This window comes from Bos javanicus, chromosome 17 (genome assembly GCF_032452875.1).
Source record: "Bos javanicus breed banteng chromosome 17, ARS-OSU_banteng_1.0, whole genome shotgun sequence".
In the NCBI taxonomy this organism is placed as follows: Eukaryota; Metazoa; Chordata; class Mammalia; order Artiodactyla; family Bovidae; genus Bos; species Bos javanicus.
Window position 1 is genome coordinate 44,785,647 of NC_083884.1, and position 5,611 is coordinate 44,791,257.

A 5,611-nucleotide genomic window follows, 5' to 3' on the forward strand; every position below is an offset into this window, starting at 1 on the left:
AACTCAGCCTCTGTTCACTGGTGCCGAATAGAAACAAGAGAGAGTTTTGGGTGAAGTAGAAAAAAGTAGCTTTTATTGCTTTGAGCCAGGCAAAGGGGGCCACAACAGGCTAATGACCTCAAGACTGTGTCTTGGAGGGGCTACTGAGGAGTTTTATAGTGTTCACAGAGCAGGGCATAAGCAACCAATGTTCAATTCTCCATTTGGTTGGCATCAAGGTAAAGTTTGAAGCATCATCAACCTTCGGGTTTCAACCTGTCTAGGTTTACAGTGTTGCAGTCAGGAGAGAGTCTGCTTCCTGTAAAAACAACTTGGGCATGTGTGTCAGGCCTTTATCTGTATCTTTTAGGAAACTTGGAGTCCAGTAATTCTTCTATGTGGCCGAATTATAGTCTATATTGTTACCAATTCCACACCTCAACAGCTATTCTTTGTCTCCACATCTTCACATTCCCCACTTGTTAACTCTTGAATCAGCCTTAACCTCAAAAAAACAAGAAAACGGGGCTTATACATGGTTTCACTCCTCCCGGACAGGGAAGACTGCTGCCCTGTCCTGCCTGCCTTCTACCACATGTGGTGGGGTGTCGCTCCAGGGCTTCACTTCACATATGTAAGATCCCCCATCCATTAAACCGCTGATGTCTCTGTGGCCATCTCTGACTCCAGGCTTTTTCTCTTGTCTTGAGACTGGGCAAGCACAGGGCATGCAGGCCTGCAGGTGCAGCCCAACAATTTGTTTACCAAACATTTGCTTTTCCATCTGCATGTGAATTGCCTTCCTCCCCTTTGAGGTCCCAAACCACCATCCCCCACACCTCCTCTTTTGTCTTTAGCTGAAGGTGATGTTTAACGGGAAGGTCTGAGCCAGCACTGTCGCTGCCACCGCTGCACCTGCTGCTGGAGATCAGGAGAGCTGTGTTGTGCTTGTGTTCCTTCAAGCACGTTTCCAACACACAGGGTGCAGACAGCGCACCTCGAGCTACTTCACTGCGTGTGGACAGGTGCCCCTCCAGTGAGGTTGCGACTGTGCACACCTGCTGACAGTTGTGGCACCTGGGGGGTTTCTCTCTACAGGATGGAGTTGTGTGAGGCTTTCCCACAGCCTGGGTGTGCACATTTGTACGGCTTGTCCCTGGTGTGGATTTGGGTATGCTGCTGGAGGTGAGAGCGCTGGCAGAAGGATTTCCCACTGAAATTACAACTGTAGGGCTTAGCACCTGAGTGGATACAGGTGTGCTGGGCTGGGTGGGAGCTATTGGCAAAGGTCTTGGGACAGGGTGGGCACTTGTGGGGCTTGGCCCCAGTGAGTGACTTGGAGTGGATCTGCATCTCTGACCTGAGTAGAAAGTCAGGGAGCACATCCAGCACCTGAAGGTCTTGCTGTCTTTCTGATGACCATCCTCATCCTTAGGGGAAAAGACATACGGGTCATTCATCTTAGGCAGCCCTGATTCCAGCGCCTGGTTCTTCTTTCAGCCCCAGAGGCAGCCACAGTGCCAGCTCCACCACTACCTCCTTCCTCTGCTGGGGTCAACGCTACGTTCTTAGTGATGTCAGGGACTACCTGCAGGGCTTGTGAGCTGGGGGAAGAGCTAAGACAGTCATGAGAGCTAAATGGGGAAGGTCTGAGCCGATGAGGCTGTGGTCACAAGGGAGCCTGAGAGGGATGTGATAACCAAACCAGGATGCTTGATTGACTCACTTCTCTTTTCCACCTCTGAGAACAGGAGACTCCAGCGGTCATCAGATCTGTTGAAGGCACAGGGAACACCATAATGTTCTGTGTAATGGACACTTGGCTGGTCTGTCTTGGATTCTGTGTCCATGCTGATGTCCAAGAGCAGGGACACCAAGGCAGGCACTGTCAGCAAGGTGGGGTAAGGGAGCAGAGCCAGCCCACAAGCCTTCTCTGGCAACAGCTGATCCTTCATCTTGTTAATGAAAATCATGTTCTCAGTCTGTCCTGAGGCCCATGCCAGGCCCCCCAGGCTTCACAGCTGCCACAGCAGCAGTAGCCACAGTCACCAAACTAACAGTCCCCTGGGGCAGTCTTGAAAGGTGGGGATGTGGGGACAGAAACTCCAACCCTCCATCCCAGCGTCCCTTTGACCTAAACCCCTATAAGACAGTGGAGCATCCTAAGGACATCTGCCTCACTGTCACCTGCAGCCCCACCCTGGTGGTGCACCTGGCGAGCTTATAGAGACCTGTGCTGCTGTCCACTGGGAAGAAGGGGAGGAAGTCCTGGTCCCTTCTTTCCCCAACTCCTCTTAGTGGGAAAAGTCCTCTTCTTCTTGACAGACCATGGCTCCATCTCCCTGGGCACATCTCCGCAGGCACAGCCTTGGTTGACAGGATACCATCCTTCTTCCCAACTCCTCTTTGGAAGGAACGTCAGCCCTCCTGATGGGCAGAGTTCTGAGCTGGTGGTGTAATCAAGGAGCTTCCCCACCTAAGCAAAGGTTTTAAAATTGGAGGCTGGTGCTCAGGGAAGGTGTTCGCTAACGACCTCACCGAGACATTCCCAGCATGGGCACTAGCTCTCTCCTTACCCTCATAAAGCTCCAAACTCAGGCTGAGGAAGGGCTAAAGGCTGGTCCTCCCAGATGTCAGATAAGAGGGACCCCTAAATGCAAGCAGCCTCCTGTTCTATTCTTGCTGGCAAAAGAATAGAGGTTCCTCCAGTACCCCCATCCCTGGGAGCGGTTGTCCTCCCCTCATGATCTCACTTAACTTCCTACCTAATGCTGGAAGGAGATGGGGAGTCAGATGCCCTTTATCTGTAAAGGGGCAAGGCCTTAGACGTGATTGCCAAGGGGCAGGAGATCCCCAAAGTGGTCAAGGGGGCTTACAAGTGTGGGTTATGGTTTTCCTTGGAGCTTCTCACCTTCTCTGCCAGCTGAGGCCCTGTACTCTATCTCCCCATTCCCAGTCCAAGGAGCTGTGGATTCTTTGTGAAACCACACAAGAGGGGCTGAAGAAAAGGGGGAGTTTAGGGGAAATGCGATGACTGGACTTAACTTCCTAAGACCCATAGTCAGTTTCCAGACACAGATTTATATATAAAAATTGATATATGTATATATACCCATTCATATGGCCATCTTTGTTGTAACCATTTCTGTGTTTATAAGTGCATTATCTCTGAAAAAAAGAAAAGGTGAGGTTTTAGAGTATTTTGGAGAGTTACACAGTTTTCTTGGGTATATCTGTTATTAAACCTTTATGTGACCTTCTCCTGTTAATCTGTTTTCATATCAACTTAAATCTAAGACCAGCCAGAAGAGGTGGAGGGAAATTCCTTCCTCCACATCAGCCAAACTTCCAAATTCTTCCTTAGCTCTCTGATCTACAACTTCTTCTCCCACCACCAGAATCCCTGTGTCTCCCTCACCTCGGCTGCAGTCCCCCTTTAATCTCTGTTCTCAGAAGCAACCTTCCATGAAACCATGTCCCCTAAAACTGAGCTCCTGGGCCAAGTTCATGACTAACCTCTCTATCCAAAACTTCACCCACTTTCTTGTCCCCTCTGACCTCAACCCTGTGCCCACTGAACACTCACCCCAGGGTCGTAGTGCTGTTGCAGGTTTCATCATTAACATACAAAGTCAGGTTGTTTCTCCAGAGCAAGGTGAGCTCACCTACACCCGAGCCGTGGACCACTTGGCCAGAGGATTGCAAACCCAGAGATATTCTGACCTTCAAAACTATGATTAAGAAATATCACAAGATAACAATGAACTCCAACCTCTTCATCTCCTCTCTGCTAGCTGTTTTGCCTCTGATGACACAGAAACCGGTGAAACACACAAACATTAAAAATGGCAATTATGAGGGCTGTTTCCTCTAAGACCATCTGGGTCTGCTTTTCCTTCCTGCGTGCATTCTCTCCCTTTCCTAACTAGGAACTACACATGTCTGCTCTTTGGAACTCAGGAAAGGCCAAGGAGAATAAACCTTTCTCTACAAACAAGAAATGGGGGATATAGAGGGTCTTTTGTACCTGGGAGGGCCCTGCAGAGTCCTGTTTGGTTTCAACCTCCCCTCCCCTTTTCTTTGATCTTTCTCAGTCCTGAGGCGAGCACAGATGGGACAAGAAAAGGAAGAAGAAAGGATAGAAAGCGGGGTCATAAACTCAGCAGGGGAACTCAGTTTAGGGGGACTCGATTCAGAAGCTTGATTTAATGACCGCCTTCCTACCATGAGTCCAGGGCTGAGCCAGGGGCAGGAGGGACAGCAGAATATTGCTTTCTCCCCAAAACTATCAACTTTCTGGAGACTCTTAGACACGTGATTCCCAGAGAACAGATACTACAGGAAGGAGGGAGATGACTACTTTGTGATTTGAATATCAGAGCTAGGAAACTCAGAGAAGAGAGTGGTCAGGATTAACGGGAGCAGTCAGGAAAGGCTTCAACACACAGTGGGAACCCTGACAAAGGACCTCACCCAGGTGCCCGAAGTTAACATCAACAGTGATAAGTGTCTTGAGGGCCTGCTCCCTTGACATAAAGTGGTGAGGAAGCTCTTGACCTCTGTGATCTGTTTCCACAAAACCCATGACCCGTCTAATCATGAGAGAAACTCCAAGTAAATCCCAGTACGGGATAGCCTCAAAGGACCTGCCCAGTCCTCCTCCACAGGGTCATGGGCATCGAAACAAAGGGAGTGTCGAAAACTGTACAAGCCCAGAAAAGCCTGAACAGACATGATGACCACATGTCATGTGGTGCCCTGGATAGGATCCTGGAACATAAAAAGGCAGAAGGAAGGGAACTTGAATAAAATATGGATTGCAGTTCAAAATAATGTATCAGAATGTGCTCATCAATTGTGACAATTCTGTAGAAAACCAGAAAGAGAAGAAAAATTAAAGTCAAATAAGAGAAATCCATTGCTTCAAATTGGAAACCTAGACGATAATGATGATTTACTCATAAAAACGATGATTTCCTGGTAAACACACACATTAACAAAGTAGACCTAAAAAAGGACAATGTAAACAGACCACAGGAGTGAAGCGACCGAGCACACATCACAAACAGATCAATTAGTACAGAAAAGCTTGGGACGGTGCTTAGACATCTTCCACTGGAAAAGACCCCGGACCACGTGGGTTCACAGTTAATAGGTGAGTGTTAAGTGACCTTGAACAAATTCTGATTGCAATAACAAAGCTTGGTATGCTTACATATTTCATTTAGTGTAGGATGTCCATGTTTACAGAAGAAACTCACTTTATGTAGTATTACAAATATACTGCCTATTAAACTGTGACTTTCACAACAAAAAGGACAAGTTGTTAATGAGTTTACTTCCATTAAAACCGGAAAAAAAATTTAATATATTCTCATTTTGGTGTAAAACCCACATTTAAACTTAAATAATATCGTGAGTTTTAACACACACTTTTCAGTGTGTCAACTTTTTTCCAACAGCATCAACATAAGAATACTCTTTCGAGCAAGAACACAGGGGCACTGGCCCTCAGGTGGCTGTGGGACTGGCCTGTCCCTGTGTGCACGCACAGCTCTGTAGGAGGACCCCTGTGACGGCTTCTGTAAGAAGCACCACTCTGTGCCCTGAGGAAGAACACCTTAACCAGGGA

General features: G+C 47.9%; 1 pseudogene; it reads right to left on the reverse strand.

Moving 5' to 3' along the window:
• Positions 1 to 236: 236 nt before the first annotated feature.
• On the reverse strand, positions 237 to 4,564 carry LOC133229281 (zinc finger protein 384-like; annotated as a pseudogene).
• Positions 4,565 to 5,611: the final 1,047 nt, after the last annotated feature.